The sequence below is a fragment of the Squalius cephalus genome, assembly GCF_949319135.1.
Source record: "Squalius cephalus genome assembly, chromosome: 14".
Classification (NCBI taxonomy): domain Eukaryota; kingdom Metazoa; phylum Chordata; class Actinopteri; order Cypriniformes; family Leuciscidae; genus Squalius; species Squalius cephalus.
Genome location: NC_137135.1, coordinates 20,958,768 through 20,984,798, shown reverse-complemented (window position 1 = coordinate 20,984,798; position 26,031 = coordinate 20,958,768). Strand labels below are relative to the sequence as shown.

The window sequence follows — 26,031 nt, the reverse complement described above, 5'->3', positions numbered from 1 at the left end:
ATTGATTCTGTTATTTTCCTGTTTATTACTGTAAAGCTGTTTGAAAAGCACTTTATAAATAAAGGTAACTTGACTTGACATCACAATACGAGGTCCATGGTTTTCTGGGTCTGGTGAAGAAGAATTTGGCTGGCTTTCACAAAAACCAGACCTGAACTCTGAGCCAGGCCTCATCACCCAATATCACTGGCTGACCTCACTGATGATCATGGGTCTGAATGTAAGTAAATCCCTCAAGTCATTGTCAACTCTAGTGAAAACATTCCCAAGAGAGTGAGCTATTATAGGAGCAAAGGGATCCTTGATGAGTGCTTCAGGTACCCTTCAGTGGACCATCACAAAGTGATATTTATTTTGTCGTACATGAGAATGTCTTGTTTGTTTATAGCCCGGGACACACCAAACCAATGCCAAAGAACTAGTGCTGATGAAAGCCGACTGTGTTGTCGCCTCGCGTCGCCTGCGTCTGGGGAAAAAAGCTGCACTTGAACACACCGAGAGAACTACAGCCGACTGTCAGCTAGAATGCGTGTTCTGCGCCTGCGTGTAAATGAGACAACTGTCTATTTATGAAGATATATTAATCTATATTTGTCATTCAAAAAGGGAAACACAAACCATAAACAAAGCAGTGCGTGCTTACCGTTTTGAATATCAGTCCTTCTAAACACTTTCTTTCTCCGCTCATGAAATATTCGCCAAGGAACACTCAGGTAAGATGACGTAACATTGGAACAGCCTTCTATCTGTACCGTTTTGACTTCTTTGCTCACTGTTTTGCTATTATTCTCGTGCACTGACTCATTCACTAAGCTGAACAGCCAATCAGAGTTCTCTCTCTCACCGACAGCCCGACGCCGATTCAACATGTCGAATCGGCCGATAAAAGCCGTCGAGGACCAATTTCAGCCGACTGTGCGGAACACACTGAGAAAACTTATTCGGCCGAAGCGCTAAAACTGCCCGGCGGCCGACAGTCGGCTTGGTGTGTCCCGGGCTTTAGCTGACGTTGATTAGAGATGGCACAAATAATATGAAATATCTTGACAAGAGACTTCTCCCAGTATTGCTAACAGTTGATAAATTGAATTATTTGAGAGAGAATCCATTTATATGAGATGATAAATTATTTCCATGTATCAGCACATCTTTTGCACCTCATATACTACCCTCACATAACAGGATAAATAAACCTACCGGTACATATACTTTCAAACCTACCGGAACTCTCAAGGTTTTTCCCTCTTCACGTGAACTTCTTAGGCAGTTTTTTTCCTTTCCATGAACACTTTGAAGAAAAAGTCTAATTTCAGACAGGTCCATTTTACTTGCTTCGTTTAGAAAAAGATAAATTATGTTTTTAAGTTTTTCTCCATTGTACAGATGAGCAGAGTGATAGAATATCGCAAGAGATATAGCTGAGGATCATCAGCACCATCACTCATGAGAAACAGGCCGGTTTAAATCTGTTGTGTGTTGTAATACTTTTTATGTATGTATATGTGCGTATGCAGAGTCTGCCCTATTCATTTTTTGCAAATAATTATATAAAAAGAAATTACGAAATTCATATTTATAATGATGTGACATAATATAATGAATGGCAACTTAAAGGGATAGTCCACCCAAAAAATATTCTCTCATCATTTACTCACCCTCACATTGTTCTAAATATGACTTGATCTGCGGAACCCAAAATATATATTTTTTTTTTGAAGAATGTTGGGAAGCAAACAACATTGGAACCCAGTGACTTCCATTAAATAAAATATTTCTCAAAATATCTTATTTTATGTTCCACAGATGAAAGTCATAGAGGTTTGGAATAACATGAGGGTGAGTAAATGATGACAGCAGTTTCATAATTGGTTGAACTATCCCTTTAATTGTGATCAGCAATCATTTGTGAACCTTTGGCGGCCAAGCGAAACAAACAGGCAAAAAGCACTATATCCAGAATAGCTGTTTTGAGAGCAATGTTCCTGAGATAGTAAACTAGATCCCATATGCAAGTGCTTAGGGGTAGAAAAGGAGAGAAAAATTGTGTTGGCCATCTGTGTGCTATTTAGATTGATCCCAGCAGCCATGGCTGTTTAATTCAAAAACTGTCAGGGAGTGTCATTAGGTGCGGCCATTTTCAGGCTTCAGATTTCATTAGCCACAGGAAGGCCCACATTACCCTCAGGATTAATGTCAAGCCTCCCGATACAGCTCTGGAGCTGTGGAGTGCTTAGAGGAACATCCCTGACCTTTTTGCGTAAATACACTGTGATTCATTAAAGATTAGGTAGACCACGGGAAAACTCTTAAACAGTTGAAGAGTGATACACATTTGCCCTGTAAAGTTATCCTTGCTGCTCTGGGAAAAGAAAATTGGTTCCTGAAGCCTAATTTTTATTTATTTATTTCAAATAAAAGTCCAATGTTGTGTGAACCACAATGTTCTTCAAAATATCTTCTTTTGTCTTCCACAGAAGAAAGAAAGTCATACATGTTTGGGACGACATGGGGTAAGTAAATGTTTGGGTGAACTCTCCCTTAAACAAAAAATATCCAAAACATCCTGCTTTTTTTTTTTTTCTTTGTTGTTTGCTCATTCAAAATTGCATCATGAGTTAAAACCGCAACAGCCTAGGTGATAGTGTCTTTGACCTTCCTTCCTTTTTTCTCCTAAAGCGTATTTCTTGCAGTTATCAGAAGGAAGGAGCAGTTGCTACGTCAAGGCCAAAGCCAACAGCGAGCATGATAACTCAGTGAGGATGAGAGGAGTCATCACTTTTCCTGTTTTAATTAGTAACATCAGCTCCTCAACTGGCAATCATGTCATCTGCTTCCTTCCAGGCGTTGATTATAAATTGAGAACTGCGTCACACAGACCACACTGGTAAGATATGCTGTGTTTTTAAGGCGAAATACTGTTTTTTTTGCTCCCAGTTTCAAGTGAAAGATATTTCACAGAACCCGGAATATGATAAATTCAGAAGTGCAATATTCTGACAGCTGCAATAATGGAATACAATTTTCACACGGGCCCAATTGAGACATAATCAAGCCCTTGCTCGCTAACCCAGGCTCAACATGATGATGTTTCTAGAAGCTTGCTGAATTATAAACCTGCTTCCACTCATGGGGTTTTGATTTTACCTGATTCAGGAGGTTGTTAAATGTGCACGATCATGGAGTCATTTATCACACGCTCACTGTGCGCCGCTCACAGTCCCGGAACACAGTTCCAGGTGCACTGGTACTGCACACAAATCAAGGAATGGTCACAACTACATGTGATTCAGAGCAGTCTGGATGTCATAAAGAATATGCATCATACCCCCGTTTTAAGGTCAAACATATGCAAGGTCTGAAAAGATCTGTTTTGCCTTCTGCTCCACTGTAGTTGTGTGCATTAACCTCACCCAGGATCTGAAAACCTTCAAGAGTATGACCCAATATATATGTCTAGAATGCTTTTAAAGGGAGAAGACCTTTTGAACTGTGAATTTTCATCTTTTTTAGTCATTTAAAACTTCAGAAGACTTCTTGACAGGTTTTAAACAGAACTCAAGACAAAGCTGAAGAGAACTGAAGAGATCTCTCTATGTTCAGGTTCAGACTCAAATTTGAGTGCATGTAGTGTACAAATTGTGTAAGAGGTCTTGTGCAAACCTATTTCTTCAGTGTAGCGTATCACATACCGATTTGTAAAGAATTGAACTGTTCCAGTCTCAATACCTCTTAACAATCCCAGTTCCTTAAAGGGTTAGTTCACCCAAAAATTGTATTTACTCACCCTCAAGCCATCCTAGGTGTACAGTATATGACGTTCTTCTTTCAGCCAAACACAATGGGAGTTATATTAAAAAATACCCTGTCTTTTCCAAGCTTTATAATGGGAGTGATTAGTATTTGAGATTTTGAAGCCCAAAAAAGCTCATTTATCCATCTTAAAGCTACACTGTGTAACTTTTTTAGTTGATTCTTAGCAAAAAACACTTAGTTCTTTCAAAAATATATGTGCTCATTAATGTATATTTACTTCTTTCAAGTAATAAAGTATTCTCTTAAGTTTATAATCTGCCATTGAAAGTACATACGGGTGAGGGGTTCGAATGCCGGTCGCCATGTTGCCCCTCCATCTTGAAACTACATTAGCCAAAGAGGGACATACTTGTAAATTCAAGCTTCGCCTTTTGCGTTTTTCACTCAGTGACACCGTGACGAATGCGAGGGGGAGATTACTCGCGAGCTCGCGAGTGCCGGCAGATTTGAAAGATTGTGTGTGTGTGTGCGTACTCACATTTGAAAGAGAGAATTAAAACGTCAACGCGACAGACAAATCAGCAAGACCATAGTCAATATTGGAGTAAGTTTTCCCAGATGGAAAGAGCTCATGAGGAGAAAAGATTTCAAAACGGACGCCGAGGTTGCCTGCTTTCTTCTCGACAGGTAATTCAGCCTGTTGTAATTCATTTGTGTAAATTCGAAGTTTTATAGTTGCTTGTCTAACCATAGCATGGTTGTGCATAACGTCAGAACGACCTCTAGTATAACTTCATCCTCGCATCAATGGTGAAAAAGTATTGTTTACCTTGTAACATAAATCTGTGCTGCGACGGATCACAGGTGATGAATAGTTTTAAAGGCGCAATTTTTTAAGCTATATAAAAAAAAAGGACACTGTAAATTTTAGTTATTTTTAATTGCTTTTACTTTGTACACATTGTAACGTTAGCCTAATCTGATTATGCTGGGATAGCCGATTCCAAGGGTGACGTTTACCTCCTGACATCTGTCCTGTAGTTTTATTCATTTTAGGCGTATTGTTTATTATTGTCATGGACGAAGTCGATAACTGGAAGCCATGTTAATCTTGGAATAATACGGCCACCGTAGGAGTTAAAACGCCCTCGGAATTGAGAGGAACAGAAACTAATATTCACTGGGTAGTCATATACAATTTCACCGCTAGATGGGGGTAAAAATCACACAGTGTAGCTTTAAAAGTAATCCTTATGGCTCCTTGGGGTTAATAAAGGCCTTCTGCGGCAAAGCAATGCGTTTTTGTAAGAAATATATCCATAATTATAACTTTAAAAAATGTCATTTTCTTATGTTTATCTTTACAGATTACTACTACTACTACACATTGTCATATAAACAGCCAGCACTGATTTAAGTCTCATGACATGTATGAAAGCGAGGCTGTGAGGGACAGACGTGTTTTCATTGGCATCCGTAGTAAAAAGCTATATAAGGCTCTTAGATCACATATAAGGCTCTTAGTTCACTTATAAGATCACAGCTCATGTTGTCTGGAGTTTTTTGTCTGCTGAAATTTCTTGCAAGTGTTTCGTCAGTAGAACAATCCAAAAACACATTAAATAACAGTAAAACCCACTGAAGAGATGTATGTCTATCCCTCACAGCCTCGCTTTCATTCCTGTTAAAAATCATAGAGATGGCACTGCTGAGAATAAGGTCTATAAGAGTCATTTGCTGTGTCCAAAATCACATACTATATAGTATGCTAAATTAGTTTGAAACTTCCGACCATAAAAAAGTATGTTCTATATAGTATGAATATCTGGAGTATCGGATATACTACATCCGCTGTGTTGTCAATGTCATGTGACCTATGGTGTCAGTTGTGTTGCTTCACTGTCATTCACAAGTCCTCTCCTGTGGCCTCATGGGATAATAAAGTCTCCAGTGGATGCACACTTCAGAATCTTGATGGAAGTAGTAGGTCATCCTACAAAAATAGGTACTTTTTGTCTACTGTTTTATGAATACTATAATTTCTGACATACTACTAATCTTACATACTGTACTGTTTTTGCTTAGTATATAGTGTGGAAGCAGGCATATTCAGGATTATATATATGGATTCAATCAGGAATTGGGAAACACTAGTTATGCTGGATGTTTGACCAGCTCGTAAGAGTCATCCATTTAGGAACCGGCTCTGATTAAGAAGGTAAAGGTAATTTTTTTTCTCGCTATAAAAATTTTTCACATAAAGAAATTAATAGTACTTTTAAAAAATGTTTAAATTAATCTTTATTTTCATGTGATGAATACTAGTCTGGTATTATCACCAGCATAATACTACTACCTTCTCTCAATTCAGACATTGACTTTTATTAATCTGAGTGATGTTCTGTGAGCATCTCTGCCCCTGAATGAATTACCCACATGCTCCTTGAATCCTGTATTGGTATTATCAGTTTTGTCATAGGTCACGCTTCCTGATGCTATTTTGAGATGCTGTCAACAAGTGTTGTTCTACATCCTGTGGTGGAAAAAGTCTGATGATGACTATAGTTAACGCTGAGCAGCTTATTGAGTTTCCCCCAGGAAACCTCCCCCGTGAATCACTAAAAGCTGTGCTGAAGGCAGTCACTGTGGAGACTTCAATTACTGGCGTGTCCCAGTCGGCTGATTTCTAACTGTGGCCAGCAAATTAGAAAAAGGTGGAGGGAGGCAGAGAGAGAGTAAGAAAAACTTAAAAATCATTTGGAGAAGGATGGTTTAAAAATTGGATACAGAGGAACTACAGGATACTAAAGGGGACCAGTCACAAGGGTTTCACCAAGTGAAACGTTTCTGGTTAGAAGTGGAGAGGTAACCTTTTGTTCACATGTTGGCTATAGGCCAGACGTCTGCACCATAGGATTCAGTTCATAATCCTGCGTATGACTGATTTATGGCTCACATTATCAACTGTTGACTAAACGTCCCCAACAGAGTCTTTTTCCTATGTAGAGACAGGTCTGTGAAAATGCAGACAATAATGTCCTACATATTTTCTAATTTAGGGCAGCACACTTCATCATCGGTGTAATTGTGTGGTTTTTAAAGATGATTAGGGAGGGTTCATTGTGGCAGTAGGTTATTAGATCTTCACAGTAAAACTTACAGCAGTGTGGCCAGAATGGGCTTGTTCACAGATATGTTGACATGTAGAAGATCATGTGTTCAATTCTAAGTGTAAAGAAGAAATGAGAATTTACAAGTACTGTTCACTACTGTTCAGAAGTGTGGGGTCATTAAGATTTTATTGTATTTGACATGTTGTCTTTTGATATATATCAATATGTGTGTGTGTGTGTGTGTGTGTGTGTGTGTGTGTATATATATATATATATATATATATATATATATATATATATATACACAGTATATAAAAATTCTGACCCCAAATGTTTGAATGGTATGTATATATTGCATGTTTCCTAACATTATATGTATTTATGTCTTCCACAGAAGTATCACTCAGGTTTGGAACGACATAATGGTGAGTGTATGATGACAGAATGTTTCATTTTTAGGTGAACGGTTCCTTTAAGATGTGTGTGTGAGGGACAGTTGTTGGAGTCATCACTGCTTATGAAGATGATTTTCAAGAGTTTCAGCTTTTATTAGTTTTAAATAAAGCCTAAAGCCTGTACTCCAAATCAAATCATTTTCCATAATCTGGTTTATCTAAATTTGTTCAAAATGCCATGTTTTATCCTTTCGTGATTATATTTGGACTCATCCGCTCTTCATATAGGCATTTATGGCTGATTAGTTTGAGAATACCACTTATTTTAATGCAGTCACAACTAAAACAGCACATCTATCTATTTATAGTGAACGTGTCATAGTTTTTGCTATTCAGGATACAGTTTTTCTATTTTTAACATCTTTTAACACCTCCACAGATTTGAATTTTCCCCAGTGCCCATGCTGAGACATGAGAGCACTATTTACCTTTAGATGACTGTATAGGCCAGAATATGTGGTGTTTCTTTTTCAATGTCCTCTTACAACACACAAGAACTATTGACTTAATCCTAGCAGATTTGTTTTTAGTGCATCTTTCACTGTCAGTTGTGGAAACTTGAAGGCGGCGGCTACACATGGCTGCCTCTGTGAACCCACAGCACTCCTCCGCCTGGATGGGAGGATTTGGGGTAAAATGCTGTAGTGACTAGCAGTGGCATGTTAGCCCATTGATGGCCAGCAGTCACTTAACTTACCTGCACTAGGAGAATGTGAGATTCTTCCAGCACAAGGTGATCAGGACTTCCACCCTCTTCAAAGCACTCGAGAATAGATGGAGCGGATCTCAGAGTGAAGCGCTTCCTTGTGTGAGATAGTGATTCTATCTCGCTTTGGTGAGTGAAAATTCATATATTAATCTGATTCATATAAAAGATATGGCAAATTTTCTGAAATGATTCAGTAAGAGCTGAGTTTGAGTAGGCCGCGTACAATGCGTGAGCTGAACTGTATAGCACGTGGGCTAAACTTACCACATGTAAACATGCTAATTGTGTCATAAAATGTGAGCGATTGATTTATAAGCGTCGATGAGTTTAATAACTGTCAAGAAGCTAGATTGATGTGTTATTTTAGACATGTATATGATTTTTTACGGGAATGTTTGAATCAGAGATTCATTATTGTGTTTGCCTTGTATTTTGCAAGGCTGGGTTTTTTTTTTTTTTTTTTTTTCAGTGTTTATGTCTATGTGAACGTGATCTCCTGCGAGGGTTTCCTGCTTTGTGCCAAATAAAATCTTGTGGAGAGGAATCATCTGATTAAACGACACGATTATATGTGCACAAATGGTGAGCTGGCTGCCTACGGACCTGTTTCCACTTTAAAATGCGCTTTTTGAAATTCTGAATCTTATTCTGTGTTGGATCAAATTGAATATATAGTTATGAATATATAATTTTTGTACATTTGGGTTATTGAATGTAATATTTTGTTTTATTATTGTAATTTACTTAGGTCAAGGTGAAAGAGACAGACACAATATTGGGGTTTTGAGAGTTTATTTTATTTACACATTGAATGAAAAGTTAAGCTGTTGAATCTTTCAGCCTAGAAGAAACAACAGAAGAGTTGATGACAATGTTTTTGATTTACTGACTGTCATTGATTAATTGTTCATATGTGATTAATCTAATTGGAACAAACTACAAAGAGAACAATTTCTTCCTTTTAATATAATCTCTTATCTGAATCAGAACAAAATTGTCGACTATTCATTTTCAACGCTGTTTCACCATTTCCTCCCTCCAGTAGACGTTCTTTACTTCTGATCATAGTGGCCCATACTGAACATCATTACTGGGTGTATCACGTCAGTTACGTTACGCGCTGCACAGATGTAGCAGTCTCTCACTCTCACTGGATATGGGGAGCTGGATGTCCGCCAAGCTGTGAATGTGCTTCCTGGTGTCTTTGGCCAGTAGAGAGAGTAAACACACACAGGTACTAGAACTTGAGCCAAAAGCCATCAGCACCCCAACTGCAAGAGGCCAGGCCTCAGTGATGTGGGTGATCACTTCAAACAGAATCTAAAGAATGTTTAAAACACATGGCATTCAATCACAGGCGTTTGTGACCAGGTGCAGAGAGGTGTTCAATATTACAGCCCAATGCCAAAACGCTGATTAAACCTATGGAACATGTCAAAGATCATAAGCATAATGCATAAGACAGATTTGCAAATCAAAGTCAACTGAGGTCAAGCTCATGTCACCTTTGAAATGTTTTTCCCCACTGAGTTACATTGCAGTGCAGTGAGGTATTTCTTTAACGTCACTCAGATGTAGAGTAATGCAATATATAGGCCTGGTTTCACAAACAGGTCTTAAATTAAGCCAGGATTAGGCCTTAGTTTAATTAGGACATTTAAGTCGCTTTTATAAACGTGCCTTAGAAAAAAAAAAACATTACTGTGCATATTGAGACAAAACAATGGCACTGACATATTTTAAGATATGTCAGTGCAATTTGCTTTTAGTTATAACAGCTCAAATATGCATTTTAGTCTGGGACTAGCTTAAGCCCTGTCTGTGAAACTGGGGGAATATAATTAAATATTTCATGTTATGTAGAAATGTGTCACTTATTTACGGTCGTTATGGCTTTTACACACACACACACACACACATACATACATACTTATCCAAATTAAACTCTACATTTTACATATTTCATCAAATTCTATTTAAAACAACAAAAAATAAAATGATATATTATTATTATTATTTTAAATCTAGAATGTGGTTTATACCAGATGATGTCAGGGTTCTGTCACTTCTGTCTAGTGTATTTCTTGGTTCTGAGACGGAACTCTGACACTCCTGTTTTGTCATGTCTTTGTGTGGGCGCGCGGCTTCGAGCGTCCTCTTGTCTGTATGCCTTGTTATATGTGCGGGGTGTGTTGTTTGGGTCCCGGCACATCTGTCTAGTTTGGTTTCGGTTCTGTGTCGTGATTCGGACATTCATGCTCCGTGTGTTTGTTCTCTGTTGTGAGCGCACAGATGAGCTTTCGCTCGTTCTCGTGTGCTCTGTCTTGCTGTGTGAGCGTGCGGTTTCGAGTTCGCTCGGACCGTGCGCTCTCCTGTCTGCATCTGTTGTTGTGTTTTGTGTAGCACGCAGTACATGTTTTCATCGGCTGCGTGCTTTCATATCATGTTTTGTGTGAACACGTGGCTTATGAGTGTTCTCATTGGCTGCGTGTTCGTGTCTCTTTTTGTGTGAGCACATGGCTTGTGATTTGTTTTACTGGCCATGTGCTTATTTTTATTTTTTTTCATGTTTGGTGTGAGCACATGGCTTGTCATGTGTTTCCTTCTGCCATGTGCTCTCCTGTCGATTGTCTAGCCCCTCCCATCTTGTTACGGGATTGATTTATTTGCCCCACCTGTCCTCCCACGTTACCTGCTTTGTTTGCTCTCTCTATTTATTCTCCCTGTGTTTGCAGTCCTGTGCTGGTTCGTTGTCATATGTACGTTGTATGTCACGTTTTCCCCCTCGGGGTAGTTTTGTTTGTATTGTTTTATTTTTTGCTTTATTTCTTCTGTGTTTGAGTCCTCATCTCATCTCCTCAACCCCAAACCATGACAGAGGATACATACATACTACTTTATTATTTTATTTTTTTCAGTTGGTTAAAACAAGAGTTAAAGATTTTTTTTCACTCAAAAATAAAAAAATACACAAGCTAAATTAAATGTTTCCTTCTAAACTTTGATTCATATAATTCTTTCGCTGACCTTCTCTTTTATCCTCCTTCCTCCAAAACAGCCTGAAGATATGTGATATTTTGTCCTTTTACCCTGGCAGACATCACAGAGGAGACAGATGTGATGGCTGTTTCAGAAGATCAGAGAGTGAGAAGCCCAAAACGCTGCTCCACAAGCTCCAAAGCTCAACGGGGAGCTCCTCATATGTCTACATGAAAAACCAAACTGGCTGGTGAGCGTTGGTCTTTGTGATTCAGTCTGTTAGATTCTGAGATGCCCCATGCCTGCAAAAGATCAAATCATTTCCTCCCGACCAGATTAGACATGTTAGCAGGGGGTATGAAACATGCTCACAAGCTTATATTAAAATGCCTTCATCCTCTCAGACAAGCCTCTTTGAATGGAAGAACACTGACTCTTAAAAGATTAACCAATGGCAAAATATCTCAGAACAACTAATAAAGAATTTGTTGGAGGATTTTCTTCCTTTTAGGATAAAATGTTTGTATGCTATTTTAGGCCAAATCTAGTACTGAACTTGATACAGTGAAGAACAGATCTTCTCAGATGTTGTATGATGGTCATTGTATTAGTTCGAGAGAGGATTACTGCTTAAATCTGTTTGGGTATGTGCCCCGTTTAATCTAGCTGAGAAGAGCAAATGAGTTCTGACCATTGATCCCTCTTAGATGGCTAATTGCCTAAATCTGATTGGTGTGAACATGCTGCGTGCCATTCATCTGAAACTGCCTCGTCCTGGCCTAAAAGGTGAGGCCCAGTTCAACCTTCATTCACTTAACACGTTTTGTGTAGCTAACCAGATACAAACCAAAGCCTTGTTAAAACATCACAGCATATGTTGGATAATGAGACTCAGCTGTCCCGTCGGTTTCTCTGACATACCCTTCTTAATCTCATGATGGCTCTGAGGATAATGGGGGTATTTCGCTGGAGATACAGACAGACAGATAGCGGGCACTGTCGCAGGCTAACGCTAGCCAGCAAAGTTAATGCTCTGGGCGGGTTCCTCTGCATTTGCCTGCCATCTGTCGCTCAGGCAGAAGTCCAGGAGTACGACAGGGCGTCCACCTGGGAATGTAGTTGCATGCACCATCATTCTCTATATGTCTGTAGATTCTCACCACTGCCCCCTAGTTAGATCTTGAATTTGAAGCAGGGATGTGCAAATCTACATATATTCATATTTGATGCATTCACAAAGTCAAGTCACATTTGTTTATATAGCACTTCATACATTACAGATTTTTTCAATGCAGCTTCACCATAATAAACAAGAAAATAACAGTGGGTATGTTGCAAAATTCAGCAATTATGGAACAAATTAAATTTTAGCTGTAAAGCAGCTCTACAGAAGACAACCATGTCATTATTTAGCTCAAGTTGGTTCAGAACAGCCTTGAGATTTTGGAATAGGGATACAATGTTCGCCATGCGTGGGAATTTCACAGCAATGGTGGAACGCTGGTTTGTTTTGTTGTGGTTGGTACAAATCTTTGGTTTCGTTGTGTTTGACATCAGAAAAAAAGGAACTGTCCTTAATATGCTTCTGTGGTTTTGACATAAAAACTTTGTTGCAAAATATCGCCAGGACGTAGCCTGCCATGATTATGTGAGCATTTTTGCATTGTTTTATGGACAATAAGTGTGGAAAGGGCCCCAATTTGTACCCTATAAAGCACCTACATACAAACTGTGAAAGATATACATTAAACCTCTTATCAACTTATCATCACTAATCGGTTGGTTAGTCATCCATTCTGTCCCATCCCTAATTGTAATAGAACTAATTTTGACTTAAAAACGGACTTAAAGTGATGGTTTACCCAAAAATGTATGTTCTATAATCACTTTTAATCACAATTACTCATCATATCATTCCAAACCTGTATGACTTTCTTCTGCGAAACACAAAAGAAGATATTTTGATGAATGTTGGGAACCAAACAGTTTTGGTTACCATTGACTTTCATTATATGGACAGAAGCACTGACACATTTCTTAATTTTTATATTAGGTGTCCTTTAACTACTATGTACTTACATAAAACAGTAAATACAATGTAGTTATTGTGTTGATGTTGTATTGGAAAACACAAAACGCTGCTATTGAGATGGGATATGGGTACGGTAAGACACGTTTTGGTGGTATGGGAAGGTTTAAGGGTGGAATGAGGGCTAAGGGAAGGGTCAACAGTGTAATTATAAATGTAATGACAGAGATTAATTACAACTGTAAATACATGCAGGTATTTTTTAAAAGTTATAAGTACATTGTAAAAACATGTACACAATAATTGCATTGTATCAAAGTATTAATTTAAATGTTAGTACATAGTAGTTAAAGTCACCTAATATAAGGTGGGACCCAAAATATTATCTTTTATGTTCCACAGAAAAAATGTTTTTTTTACAGTGTCTTTGTCGCATATGTTACATGTACTTACCATAGTAATAACAGTAAATGATGCATAATTACATGCAATTAACCCTCAACCAAATTCTAATCCTACCCTAACCCTATAGTAAGTACATGTAGTTACTTAATATTACTCAGTACTTAATATATAATTATTAAAAATTATTAACAGTACTTAATAAAAATTATAATTATAAAATATGTAATTCATATAGGTCATATAGGTTTGGAACAACATGAGGGTGAGTAAATTATAACAAATTTTCCATTTTGGGGTGAAATATATCCTTTTAATCTTTATCATGGACTATATCATGGACTGGTTTCTTCAGAAACTTATTTAAAAATGTCCAAAACATAGCTTGAAGATTTAGCAGTTTGGATCTCGTATGTTACGGAATACAGTCTTGGTAATGTAGTGAAGATGTGTGATGGGCAAAGTTCTTTGCTATGTAGTAGAATTTCCTAGATCTGCTCTTAATTTCCTGTCAGCACCCTGCCTTTCTCTCTGATGATTGGACACGGGATAGATTGGCTATGTAGAACTCTGCCGCTGTCAGTTGCTCAGCAGTGTATATAATATTAGCACATAACTTGCAAACATCAGAAGAATATTATGAGAGTCAATGGGGTCCCTTAACGCTGCCTCAATACAAGCTCACCAAAGTTTCTCTTGGATCTGTCACCTTGTAGAGATGGGGGGGGGGGAGCGCCATAAATCACTTTGTCAGGCACAGGGTCTTTAGCCTGAGGTCTCCCCTCAGCCATGCACCATCATTTTGTATGTTGCTGTTTTCCTCCAGGAGGCTGCTAGTGTGTTCCTGAAAGCATTCCATGTTCCCTACAGATGATCTTGCGTGGGAAGCTGACTGTCAAAAACCCTCCATGAACTGGGTGGCAATGTCTTCATGACTGAGCATGTGTTAGCGTATTAGACCTGCCTCATGGGTTTGGATGCTGTATGTACACTTTTTAATGTTATTATAGAATATATTTTTTGGGAAAAAACATATTTCAGACATTTAAATCATGCTTCGGTTTAGTTGACAACACTTTACAGTCTAAACAATAGCAGTCATGCAATTACTCTTAAGTCAGCATCGCTCTGAGGATTCTTTGATTTGGATCAGGTGCTGTTGGACAGAGCTGCATTGCAATATCTTTTGAATAGGGCTATAAATTGATTAAAAAGTTTACCGGTAATTGAAATAATTACATAAAATACCTATTCATTTAAATTAATTATGTCTTGTTGTTTTTCAGTGTTTTGTGCCATAAGCACTTTTTTTAAAACATTGTTAAAGTATAAAAAATTTGGCCATTGGCTCTGCTCCAATGGTAGAAATTTCTCAAAATGTATGTTGAGGGGGCATGATTAATTGATAATGGAAAAATTATAATCACAGTATAATAATTATTTTGTGTTTTCAATGAGTTCAGTGATGTCAAAAATCATTGAAAATACCTTTTTAAAAATCACTATTAATTAAAAAATACATTGATTAATACCTTTTATATTATTATAAATCATAATTGATTTTTTTTGTTAAGATTTATTAAAGGAAGCATGATTGATTTATAATCAATAAATTGCTAAATAAATGTACATTTTAGAAATTATAATTTATATATTTTTTGGTTATTTTCTAAAGGAGGCCTAAGTAATTGATGGTCAATATTTATTTTAATTAGTGTTTTATTTTATTTTTACTCGTTACATTTTGTAAATATTAAAATATAAAAATAAATGTATGAGTAAGTGAGTATTTATTAATGTTTAACATGTTAAATTGACAGCCTTACTTTTGGAAATGATTAATATACATGCAACTTTTTGCAAATGTCTGTCTCAGACTTTTTAGGTGATAAAGTGCAGCTGGTCTCAAGTCAGGCTCCTGGATCATTTTCTCTGCATACATTTTTTAAGCAAGTTGGTGTTGATTGACAGGCAAACTTTCTGCCCCTTTTCGGTCAGGGTTCAATGCGGATGTCTGGTTAATGAGGTTGACTTCAAGGATCATAATCAGAGGGGGGATATTACTGACCATATGTGTCAGCACAGATGAGCGAACCTCCCAGGCTCAAGGTGTCAAAAGGATATTTTTTGTTTCCTCTCAGTTCTTATTTACCATAGAGCTATACAGATCTGCGTCACTGCCCCCCAGGGGGGACTTAAACAGCCTAACGTCTATGACAGATAAGTTATGCTAAACAGATTATTCATGTTTGCAAGACCTTCGAGGCACAGCATGGCCCTTCTGGAGAACCAGATCATCATATCTTTGCTTTCAGCATCCATGGCAAGGCCAGAAAATTTATTGTAATAGGTTCATAAAGGGCATAATAACTCAACTAACAAATCTAAGGTGCTTCTCTCCACTGGGATGATTAAAGGAATAATTTACTCAATGTAATTTCAAACCCATATAACTTTAATAGTTTATGGGTGAACTGTTCCTTTAAATGGCCATTTCTGTGCTCCAAATACATTTGCCTGTGGGTATGTTCACCTATTACACTTTGAACAAAACATTTGATGAGAAAACCAGAGAGAAAAAAGAGAGAAACAGAAATGTGAAAAGTAAAAAAATAAAAAGGCGCCCTCAGAAGCGCACTGTGACATATGGAAGCTATCACAGGGCTATGCTCCCATCTGTGTCCATAGCCACGGCTCGCTGGCACCCAAAAGCCACTGCGCAGGATGGGAGTAATCCATGGAAGAGGATCCATGGGATTGTGATGGGACTCAAAGTTCCCTGGAGACAGAGATTTAACCAGGAAGAGGGGAAGTAGTAGATGGATTATACTGGCGTTGGGTGAAGTGCAGATGTTCAGAGCTATTTACAGAAAACAGGTGCCCAGACACTGAGAAAGGTTCAGCAAGGTCTTGCTTTTTGTCTGTCATGAATACTCCTCTTATGATGTTAGTGCCAAATCTTGTGTTTGGAAATGTTGCAGCACATTGGCGCTGTATGTGTACAGTGCAATTTAATTGACTGTCTGTTCCAAAGAAAAGTCCCATATAAATTTCAGCCCTTTAAGTAAGGGACTGATCCTAAAGGCATGAGTCAAAACCACACAAATATGACCAGAATCCACATAATTTAAGATTCCCATGACTAAAACTTTGGGGAATGCTTTATTCCTGCAGGTTTAATCATAGTCTAACATTGCATTTCACCTCTTTACCATGTTTTGTTCCTTTGTTGTTAAGAAATGAAAAATGACTAGCGATACTGGGAACATTTAACCCAACATAAGTTTGAGAATTCCATGCACAGTTTCTAAATGCTCCTGAAGGCACCGGTTAAGTGTTTGGTTCATGTGCGGTTTTGCTCTACTTGTCTGGTGCTTCGTGAGTCATTGGGATGTCGAGTGCCCCTGTCTCAACCTCTTTTCCTGGCCTGTTACTCACTGGACCACTTCAAGTTTTCTCGGAGTGAAAAATTTATTGCAGGTTGGTAAATTTTTTATGGCTCCATTTCAGTGGACCTTTGATGGCGTGCTGCGTTCTGTATCAACCCGGCGGCGACCAGCCCTTAACATTCTCACAAGCAGTCCCGTGAGGCCGTCTGACGCACACGCACCGAGTGAGCGCTGTCCTGTCTGATAAATCCCTGCGGACCAGACCTCAGTGATTTACTGCATGTCAAGAGTTGAGTTTCTCTGGAACCAATGGCCCTACCAGACAAGTGAAGTTTGTCGTTCTAAACACACCACACACTACAAATGATCTGTAAAGGAGAATGTATTCTGTTCTGTTTTGGGCGCCCTTTCGGATGGCCTCCTGTCTGAACATCTTTTCACTCTAACTCACGACTGCAGAACATTTGTCCGGATTTTTTTTTTTTTTTTTTTTGCACTATTTATCTCAAACTATTTATAATTTTGCCACATTTGTCTGCTAAACATTAAGTTATTTTAGAATGTACGACTCCTAAACTGTGCATTTAGTGTCAAGTACAAAAACTGATTTTGCGACAACCTACAGTACCCTGTCACACTATTAGAAAATATGTATTTATTTTGATAAAAAAGACCTTTTTCAGAATTTTTTTTATATCAACCCCTATACCCATCAAGCCTTTTTTTAAACTCCACCCAATTTCATTTTAAGTAACAAAAAGAAAACATTGTATTCCAAAATAGCAAATGAGTACATAAAACAGGAACTATTAAAAACATAGAAAGTGCATGTTGGAGTTTTTATTTAATTTTTTGTGTGTGCTTAAGCATTTAGAGAGAAATGTTATATTGGCCGATCAAATAAAACAATCGACTGCTGATTCAGTTGACACCATTCTGTTGTTTAACATTCATTAACTTAAACATGAACCAAATGCAGAATGTTTTTTTCTTTTTATTTAAAGGTCCCCAGAATGTGTCTGAAATTTCAGCTCAAAATACTCACCAGATCATTTATTATAGCTTGTCAAAGTTGCCCCTTTTTGGATGTGAGCAAAAACGCACCGTTTTTGTGTGTGTCCCTTTAAATGCAAATGAGCTGCTGCTTCCCGCCTCCATTCAGAAGACGCACGATCCTTCGAGCTTCAGATACTCCGGCAATAACAAAACGAATTTCAGTCAAATTTCAGAAATAACAGTAGCAGAGTGCAGCCTTATGGAAAGACTCAGGAAGAGGTTGCAACTTTTAGACTGCACCTGGACGTTTCTGAATGATTAGTGGATACATTTGTGTAGTTGTTGTGGAGTTACATTGATTCATCTCATTGACTTGCATGTACAGTCATGTTGGCACAGTTCCCTGAGGTCTTTATAAGACAGCTGTGACATTTTTTTGGTCAAACAGTGTGCCGTGCTGTGCAGCAGTTTGCGTGCTTTGCTCGAACTTTTGCCACTGCATTAGAACTAGTTACTATGGAAGCCCTGAATCGCAACGTTAAAAAAAGTAAGTGTGTGTATTCCCTCTGTTATGGGGACCCAATATCCCTACAAGTATAGTAATACCAGTAACGTTTTACCTTGTGGGGACATTTCTTTGGTCCCCATGAGGAAACAATCTTGTAAATCATACAGAATTATTTGAAAAATCTAAAATAGCAGAACGTTTTCTAGGTTAGGGTTAGTGTAGGGTGATAGAATATACAGTTTGTACAGTAAAAAAATATTGTGTCTGAATGTCCCCATAAAACATTGAAACCCTGTATGCGTGTGTGTGTGAGACAGAGAGTGAGTTTGACCGGAACTCATAGACCTCCCCTAAGGCTACACTGCATGGGCCCCTGTGTTAACACCTCTCAGGGCTGGACACACCTGTCATTGATTAGCATGAGTGTGTAACCAATGCGGTATGCCTTCCCTCATAAAACAATACATCCAATTTCAGCTTTACTACAAGCTGACCCAATGTATATACTTATTTTAAACATAAGTACCACCATACCAACTTGTAGTTTTCCTCCCTGAAGCCACGGAAACTCTATTGGCTGTAAAGCAGTTTGTTGTGTGTGTGAGTGCATGTGTATGTGCTTATAAAGGCCCCACTAATGTGGCTCATATAACATGCAGCATGATGATGGTAAACCTTCATTTCTGCACTATATTTGTTGTTGCAGCTCTTGTCTGAGACCACATCCCTCAACTACAGCGCTCTGCATTGACGGAGCATGTAAAAAAAGAACAGCTGCTCCTCTTCGCACCATGCTTTGAATGTATGCACCAGTCCCCGGCCCGCAAAGTAGATCCCCATGTCAAAACCTCAGGAAGATGCCGGTCCCACAGGAACCGGGCTGACCACCGCCATCTGCACTTGACGAGCAGGCCAGCTTCTTTTCTTATCGTCAGGAAGTCGTGAGGTGGGAGGTATTTCTGTTTGTTTGTTTTGCAAATGTATTTGTTTCCGCTAATGCAAACAATTAGGTGACATCCTATGACAGAACGAGCACTGGTCCGGCTGCAGATGGACATGCTGCGTGGTGCTCTACAGTAATGGGCTCATCAATCAACACAGTCTGATGAAACACTGTGACAACTTGGCAGAGGCTTCACCAGTGACTAAGGTGACCACATTCAAGGTTGACATTTTGGACAACAAACAGGAAGCTGAGATGCTTTAATACTTCAATAGATCTTTTCCTATAACATGATGGTAACGAAGCAGCAGAGACACAAATATGGCTAATTAATCTCAAAGGACAGGGATTATTTTGGGGGAGGGGAGGGAATATACATTTTAGCATTATTAAAAAATAATAATAATATATATATATATATATATATATATATATATATATATATAGTTTTTTTTTTTATTATGCTAAAATGTTTCAATTTAATATGATTTAATTAATTATTATATATAAAATATATAATAATGTAAATAATTACACAACCTTTCAAGGTTTGGGGCTGGTAATATTTTTAATGTTTTTGTGTCCTATGCTATGCTCACCAAGGCTGCATTTATTTTATCAAATAAAAATAGTAATATTGTATAATATTATTACAATTTAAAATAGCTGTTTTCTATTTTTAGTACATTTTAAAAGGGAATTTATTCCTGTGATGTAAAGCTGAATTTTCAGCTGCCATTTCTCCAGTCTTCAGTGTCACATGATCCTTCAGAAATCATTCTAATATACTGATTTGGTGATCAAGGTTTCCACAATTTTATTATGGCAACCGTAATTTAAAAAAAAATCAGGATTCTTTGATGAATAGAAAGTTGAAGAGAACTTTTCATTTAAAAAAATCTTACTGACCCCAAACATTTGAACAGTAGTGTATATAATTTAAATATTTATGTTTATTTATAACTATATTAATATTTGAAGCCTATTATAAAATATATAGACAATGTGTTTAGTTTACAGACATGATTTTTGAATCCATATCTCACTATCTATTGTGTATTTATGACATATCAGCATAAACCGAGCAGTTAATAAAATAATTTAGCCTATCTCTTTACAATGCATCAAACTCCAAAATTTCAGTTCCTTTTGGACTGAGTGAAAAGTTGGCTGTCCACTGTAGTGTTTGTTATTGTTAATCAGCACCTTGTGGTCCAAAGTCCAATTTTCAAACCATGCTGTTTTCCTGGAGTTTACTCTGTCTACCAGCAATACCTTTTCAAACTCATGGCCAAAAAACACATAGGTGCTCCATTAATAATTATTTTTTTGGTTAACAGTAGAAAGAACGGTATACATGTGGTGTTTACCTCCTGTGGCTTAAAGCTTTGATTTGAATGAGTTTGCTGTTTCCCACTCAGAATCAACCCATTCAATACATTTACAGAAATATATTGTACATCTGAAATGGCTTTTCTGCTGTCATCACAGCCATTTATGCATGCTGTGGGCTTATTTGTTTGGCCCAGTGTCATATGCATTCATGCAGAGAAAGAACCAATTATGTGTAATTTCTGCTTTTAAGCCCATCTCCCATAATCACCATGGTGATATTTTAAATGTGATTAAACACACTGGAGTACTTCCGTGCACAAATGTTCCTTCATCTTCACAGAACTGGAACAGATTAGCTGTTTTATTTTTATTTTCAAGACAGTTGGACGGAGCACATCAGAATAGAACAGAAGCATAGAGTCTTGATATACATTTTCGAACTACTTTTAACTTGACACATGGTCTAAAAACTGCAGCACTCATGGCGTGAGATGCTGTAAAATAGACCAACAATTAAAACATAGCACACAGAACGACCCCAAAGTCTACCTCAGACAGATATGATATGGAACTATAAATTATAAATTCTTTTTTTCTGTCTGTTTCTCAAGGACACCACCATAAGAGGCCTCTTAGACTAATACAGTTATCTGTTTATCTGAAGCAGATGAAAAACTTCCTCTGAATGAATATACACAATATCTTGGCACACCAGTCAGGATCCAGCACAGAGGAACCTATCTTTAAAATCACAGGCATGTAAGTATGCATCCTCCTGAATTCCAGTCCCTTTGTTTTTAGATGTAAGGGAAGAGCAGTAATGAGTCTTCTGTTGACTTGACATCCTTGGAAAGTCCGCCTGGACCGCACACCTGCTGTCCATCCAGACCTGTGGAATCTCTGGATGGATACAGAGGATGCAAGATCTGGAAAGTATGCCGGCGGCCGAAGACCCTTAAGGCAGCACAGCGTGCGTCGAGGAAATGGCCAGGAATGTCAATGCAACCATTCCTTCCATATCCTCCGTCGCAGCATTGTTTGAATGGCCGTGCCGTTAATCATTCATATAAACACCTGTAAACTTAATATAATTATACGGGCCTTTTGTTGAGGGTTTTCCCCTTGTTTTGACGGGACACTCAAAGCAGGAGATCATGAGGTCTTTCTCTTCCATGATAACCGGAGTGTAACACTCATGGGTGGTTTTGGTTTATGTATTAATTCATTGCGGTCAGCAGACAGTGTGCTGTGAAGGGTAGTGTCACCGGGTGCACTGGCAGCTTGACAAGTGACAGAGGCCAGACTGAATGTCCTTGACAGTAGCATAACGCTGCCAGGAGTGCTTCAGTGGCAGCAGAATGCATAATTGGTGACACGATGAGCAAAGAGGACACTTGACAGAAGTCCTGGGCTGGAGAGAGAAAGGCTTTACAATCTCAAAGATGTCTGATCAGCACATGGTTGAATGAAACTTGGTTTTTGGTTTATCTGTGATGGCTGTCAGTTATACGCCATTCATGTGTTACCTTTTTAAAGAATTAGTTTACTTCGAAAAAATCCAGAAACGTATTCACTGATTAACCCACCCTTTAGTGGACTGTTGAAACAGTTCGCAAATCGTACAAACCACTGGTACAGTATGATGATCTGTCCTTAATGGAGTCTGAAAGCTTCTAGGAAGTTTAAGAATGACGTTATGATGACAGAATTTTTTATTTTGGTATCAACTGGCCTTTTAAACTACAATACATCCAAATATATTATCAAGAATTCAGACTTATAGACTGAAATGGTTTTGAAAAAAACAACACTCTCATGGCAATATATAACAATTTTATTTTGGCGAAAAAATGGCAAATTTGTTACTAGTCATTCATACAATCTCTTTTATACATTTTCACATGATCATACGTGTCAGGGTTTAAGGATGGAATTAGGCATGGACATTCATGCTAAGTTTTTTTTTTTCCAAAATTATGTTTTTATTCAAAACAAACCGAACAAATACATACGGAATTGCCAACTCATAAAATAGTTGTGTTTTGTGATGAGATGAGATTTAAAAATATATATTTTTAATAAAACTAAATATTTTTTGTAGTTGTTTAGCCTATATTTTTAATTATTTTTTTATTTTATTTTTTTGAAAATAGATAGTGAAGGCAGCCATTAAGTGGGCAGCATGAAAACCTCTTTTAATACAGTTTAAAAAGCATCCCAGCCCAGGTGGGATTTACTGCATATTTCCCATACTTCCATTTGTGTTACCTCATAGATTTGAATGTGGAGGTCTGTGCAAACTTATGTCTGCAGAAATTGTTCTCACATATTTTTTCTTCTCTTGTCACACATTCTTTTCCTTGTGTTCTTCTTGTGAGTCTTTCTGTTCAGGCTAGAGTGTTTTATGAACTGTTACCTCACTTTTATGTTTTCAGAGCAGAACACCACATTTTTCTTCTCATGATTCCTGTGTTAACGTTCGGCATTTTATTAAGTACTTTTTTCTCTGTTCATAATTTGTGTTTTGAATCTGATGTGATTATGAGAAAGAGGCAGAATGTGGCTCCCATGAGAAAGATATGAAACATGTATCAATTCTGTGACAGTCCCAAACTCATCTTTTTGATAAAGGGCTCCATTATCCTTCTTAAGTCCAGCTGCAGGATTTTAATGTCATAAACACTGCAGAGTCATTGCAGTTAGCGTCAGTGCACGGCTGAGAAAAAGAAAAAAGACTTTATGGGAATTTATGGGTTGACTTTTTTTAGCCTAAAACATGCGTATTCTGAGCACTCATGATTGTCCATGATATACAATCTTTGTAAACCACTTCTGTCAGTGTGTCAGTGTAAGTTAAAGAACGTCTTTGCTAATCTAAGCACCAGACATCTCTCCCAGCCATTATACCTTGAAGCTTTAGCCAAAAGATCAAGGGGAACGTTTAAGGTCATTTTCCCTCATTTGTTTTGTTTCAGGGCTTATTTCTGTTATTAGGAAGCTCAGATTTGAAACAATAGTTATAATTCTTCTATATTGATAAAATCTTTAATTATAATTAGTTATGATATAATAGCAATATGAGTTCAAATTGAAAAATGAACATTCATTTCAAGTTTAAATTGCAGTCTAGATTTTTAATGTGGACTTGTGGATCCCACTGTTATTTTAATGATTTGGATGGCTTAGAGAAGACTTGCAATTAATTTGATATTATTAGTTTAATTGTGTTGTGGACTGTGTCCACTAATGATGCCCAGTAGTGCTTCATTTCACTTATGTCATTCTTATGCTTTTATCCTGTACCTTAATTGCTGAATAGTCATTATGGACTCACAGTTGATCTTATTTGTCATGCTGTAGTGAAATTCTGATTCACAGTCCCATCTGTTTGATTAATACAATGCACTAAATTTACATAGAAACTGTCTGTCAGAATTTATGCAGAGCTAAATTAAAGAATGCATTTGTTTAAAACCTGCTCTATATATCTCATATTGCATACTTGCATACAACTTTTTTGCTCACCAGCCACTTTGGCTAGTGGTTTTCCAAAGTTACTAGCCACTCAGCATTTTCACTGCCCACAATTTTGACATCGATACCATGGGGGAAAACTACCATATAGATATTTTTAATATTATCTCTTAAAGCTGCAGTCGGCAAGTCTGGCAGATTGAGTGGACAGCCAAAATTTTGAATATTTACAACTCTCATGCCCCTCCCCCACTACCAACGAGCACCCGCCCATCGTCAGTGCGTGTGTACCATAGACTGTAAAAAATAGGTGTGTACCTGATTTTCTGTGAACGCGTCCGTCTCTTCAGCATCGATCAACACCATGGACTCGGAGGTAGGCTGCCCTGTCTAATCTATCCATAGAAAGCAATAACCGAGGAATTGGAAGCTTGTTAGTAGATTTTCTCTCCGCCATCACGCTTCGTACAATCTTCAGGCGAACTTCAGGCGTGTCGTGTGCATGTGATATTGTAATGTGCGCGTCTGCGCGAGGGAGAGGGGATCTGTGGCGTGTGCACGAACTGTGATTGATTGACAGTCAGATCTCACCCCCCCCTGCGCTGATTGGACCCGATGAGACGGCAGCGGTGGATTTTTGCAAAACAAATAACACGCTCCAGGTGGAGTTAGAAGCTCGGGTTTTTTTCTAAAACCACCTTATTTATGTTGTTCTGTCGGATTATAGTGTCAATTTCACTGAATTTGATCAAAAAAATGTTGCCGACGGCAGCTTTAATTTGGCAGCAGGTATTTTAGGCTTCTGTCACTTTAAGACCTGACACACGGATCCATTATACAGTTACACATGCATTTTTTTCTCAACTGTTTATGTTCACTTAAAACATAACTCACTGTGTTTTCATGAATACTCGCAAAGACCGGCATTTTGACATTATTTTGTGTTTTTGACTGTTTAAGCACTATAAGCAGCGAACAATAACTCAATTTAATACTGAGAGGTGGCTTTATGTGTGCGCACTTTGGGTGTGAGCACAAAATCTGCGGGAATGAGTCAAATGATGCACAATACGCACAATCCCACGCCGAAATTCAAGCCCTGTAACAGCAACAATATTCATCCTGATCAAATGAAATGAGGCACGTTTGTGCATCTCGCTATCGGAGAGATGAGAGAGAGAAAGTGCAGCTTGTATCGTGCATCTATTCTGCGGAAAATGAGTATTGGGAGTGTTTCAGATATTTCAGTACCAATATGTATCGAAAAATCAATATTTTTGACACGACATTGCACATATTTCAGATTCCCTTTTAAATGACTACAATTGAAAACTATATATTATATATAAAATTCAACCCGCCAAAGTGGCTAGTATGACTACGTTAAACACCACGGCTGAAATCCACCCTCATTTGGCAGGTTGGCAGGTGTTAATGTCAAGCCCTGCTGACTATAATATGCAGTAGGCCTACATAATAAATGATCGGAAAAGCTTTATAGGGTTCGAGCTGCGTTTTGCTCATTGGTCTTTTTCACACAGACTTGGCAACCCTTGGTTATGTGTGCAGGCCACAGGAGGAGGTGCTGAAAGGTTAGATGTACAATCAGGAAATTCTCTGTGATGGCTTCAGCTCCCTCAGTGGGTGTCTATATTCCCATGCCGGAGCTTTTCTTTTCCTTTTTCATTCACACGGCACCCAACGATCCCCATGACTTATTAGAGCTCTGCTTTGTTTAGCTTTGCTTTTCTCTTGTTTTTCTAGTCTTTAAGAGACTGCAGGTTGACATAATGAATCATCTAGCAGAGAGAGGAGGCCAGGCATCAGAGGGACACTTATGTTGACCGGTCATCTGCTTTGACCATTTGTCCAGTGGCAGGAGACTTCTGGACAATTGCTCCCCTCTGAGTAACCACAATGTTCTCAGGATGATAGAGCAGGTCAGA

At 38.1% G+C, this 26,031-nt stretch overlaps 1 protein-coding gene and 1 long non-coding RNA gene across 2 annotated transcripts in view; both read left to right on the top strand.

The window, feature by feature from the left end:
• The first annotated feature begins 9,072 nt into the window (after positions 1-9,072).
• Positions 9,073-19,279, top strand: LOC307171298. Its single transcript, XR_013823528.1, has 3 exons — positions 9,073-9,264; positions 11,128-11,259; positions 19,040-19,279. It is a non-coding gene; the product is annotated as an uncharacterized lncRNA (long non-coding RNA).
• Positions 19,280-19,343: 64 nt separating this feature from the next.
• Positions 19,344-26,031, top strand: part of xpnpep2 (X-prolyl aminopeptidase (aminopeptidase P) 2, membrane-bound) — a 33,702-nt gene continuing 27,014 nt past the window's right edge. The window contains exons 1-2 of the mRNA XM_079892815.1: positions 19,344-19,483; positions 21,279-21,370. The gene's annotated coding sequence lies outside the window, so the exon portion shown is untranslated. The remainder of the gene's footprint in view (positions 19,484-21,278; positions 21,371-26,031) is intronic.